Source organism: Littorina saxatilis, linkage group LG14 (genome assembly GCF_037325665.1).
Source record: "Littorina saxatilis isolate snail1 linkage group LG14, US_GU_Lsax_2.0, whole genome shotgun sequence".
NCBI classification, from domain to species: Eukaryota; Metazoa; Mollusca; class Gastropoda; order Littorinimorpha; family Littorinidae; genus Littorina; species Littorina saxatilis.
The window spans coordinates 9,417,494-9,419,993 of NC_090258.1; positions in this window are offsets into that span (position 1 = coordinate 9,417,494).

The window sequence follows — 2,500 nt, forward strand, 5'->3', positions numbered from 1 at the left end:
TGTTTCCAGTCCTCCATTTCTTCCTGTCGTAAATAAACACAATAAACAACACTTCAAAGCTAGCTTTCCCCCCATTTTCTTTTTTCCTCTAATCTCCCAACGGCTCGGCAAACTTGTCAGCTGTTCTCCTGCGTAAAAAATGGCCTATGTTTTCGACTAAAAAACGGCGACAAACAAACCGTGGCCTCCTCAGCAGAAGCCGTAAATAAACATATTGCTCAGTTGCTAATTCAAATTCTCGTCATCTCGGGACTTATCGCGAGATCGGGACTGTCATCGAAAACGAGGCTCGCAAATCGTCACTGGCTGCAGCGCGCATGCCTGAGACTATCTCCAACGTGATCTCGTCTTATCTGCGAGAAAATACGAGAGAAAAATGGCAGCATAGGAGTAGCGGTTCCCGAACCTGTCTGCCTGCTCCGCGAGTTATGAATGATTGTCGTCCATGAGAGACAGGTCGGCATCTTTCCATAATAACCAGCTCTCAGGTTGTTTTTTCTTGCCTTGTTGTTCCGGAGCAAAGCTCAGCTTCAAACTATAGCATAGTACAACTGAAGAACTGAGAGAAGGTTGTATATTAGTCAGACAAGGCCAACATCTTTCCATGATAACCTGCTCTGGTCCTATAGGTCTGAGCTTTTTCTTTGCCTTTACCTTGCATTTATGGAGCAAAGCAGAGCTTTGAAATATAGAATAGTGCTACCGAAGAGCTGAGAGAAGGTTGTATATTAGTAAGACTAAGCCAACATCTTTCCATAATAACCAGCTCTGGGCCTAGGTCTGAGCATTTTTCTTGCCTTGCTGTTCTGGAGCCTCAGCTTCAAAATATAGAATAGTGCTACTGAAGAGCTGAGAGAAGGTTGTATATTAGTAAGACTAAGCCAACATCTTTCCATAATAACCAGCTCTGGGCCTAGGTCTGAGCTTTTTTCTTGCCTTGCTGTTCTGGAGCCTCAGCTTCAAAATATAGAATAGTACTACTGAAGAGCTGAGAGAAGGTTCAACATCTTTCTCTAAAAACCAGCTCTGTGCTTGGTCTGAGCTTTTTCTTTGCCTTTACCTTGCATGTCTGGAGCAGAGCTGAGCTTCAAAATATAGCATAGTGCTACTGAAGAGCTGGGGGAAGCTTGTATAATAGTAAGACAAGGCCAACATCTTTCTATAATAACCAGCTCTGGTCCTATAGGTCTCAGCTTTTTCTTTGCCTTTACCTTGCATTTCTGAAGAAAAGCAGAGCTTTGAAATATAGAATAGTTATATTCAAGAGCAGGGGGAAGCTTGCATATTCATTAAGACAGGTCGGCATCTGTCCATAATAACCAACTGTGGTCATAGGTCCAAGATTTCTTCCTGCTTTCGCCTTACTGTTCGGAGGTAGAGCAGAGCTTCAAAATACAGACTCGTTCCAGCTGGATGCAGAGTCAAGCTTTGGTGCGTGTGATTTTTCCTTCTTTAGTTTTCGTTTATCAAAAACAAGGAAAGCTTTAATGTCCATTGTTTATTCTGTCTTTTTCTTATGGCTCTGTTGAATGAAAAAATAAAACTGTTCGAAGTTTTAAGATCTTTTACAGGTTATGATGAATTTCTCCCCCATTCCCTTTTTCTACGTACCAAAGGAAAACTCAGCATTAACCTTTTTCCTCAAAAGTGTCACCAATCTTCTCTCATCCATACGAGCTCCCTCTCTCTCCTTCCTTCTTCTACTTACGTAGGGTATGTTCGGCATCAACATTTTCACCTATATTTTTCTCACCTACACGAGCACCCATTCAACCCCCCCCCCCCCCCCCCCACACTTCCCCTCCTCCCGGACCTCCCACTCCCCCTTCTTTTTACCAAGGGTTTATCAGAGCCGAACACACGAGAAGAACTGTGCTTTTAACATTTTCCAAACATTGATTTTTCAGGTACAAGACCTCACCCCCTCCCCCTTTCTACTTAGGCCAAAAAAAAAATTGTCTGTTTCTGGTAACATGGCTAAAAAAAATAGGGTCGGTAGGTCGGGATTTTCTTTTTCTTTTTTTTTTTTTTTTTAACCCCCAAATGTAGACCAATAAAACTAACTTTAAAAATCGCGCAAAGAGACTGGATTCACTATACATAGAGACAAGACACTCAACACATTTACAAATCGTCAGCGGACTTTCGTTTTCACACGTTTTTGTTGTTCATTTTCTCACCCTGTCCTTTACCACCAAAAAAAAAAAATTTTTTTTTGAGTTTGGACAAAAAAAGTTTAGGGTCGGCGCCGAAATTTAGGGTCGGTCGGGTGACCAGAAACAGACACATTTTTTTTTTGGCCTTACCAAGAGTATACTACATTATCCAAGGTGAAATCAGACCGGCACGGTTGGCCTAGTGGTAAGGCGTCCGTCACGTGATCGGGAGGTCGTGGGTTCGAACCCCGGCCGGGTCATACCTATGACTTTAAAATTGGCAATCTAGTGGCTGCTCCGCCTGGCGTCTGGCATTATGGGGTTAGTGCTAGGACTGGTTGGTC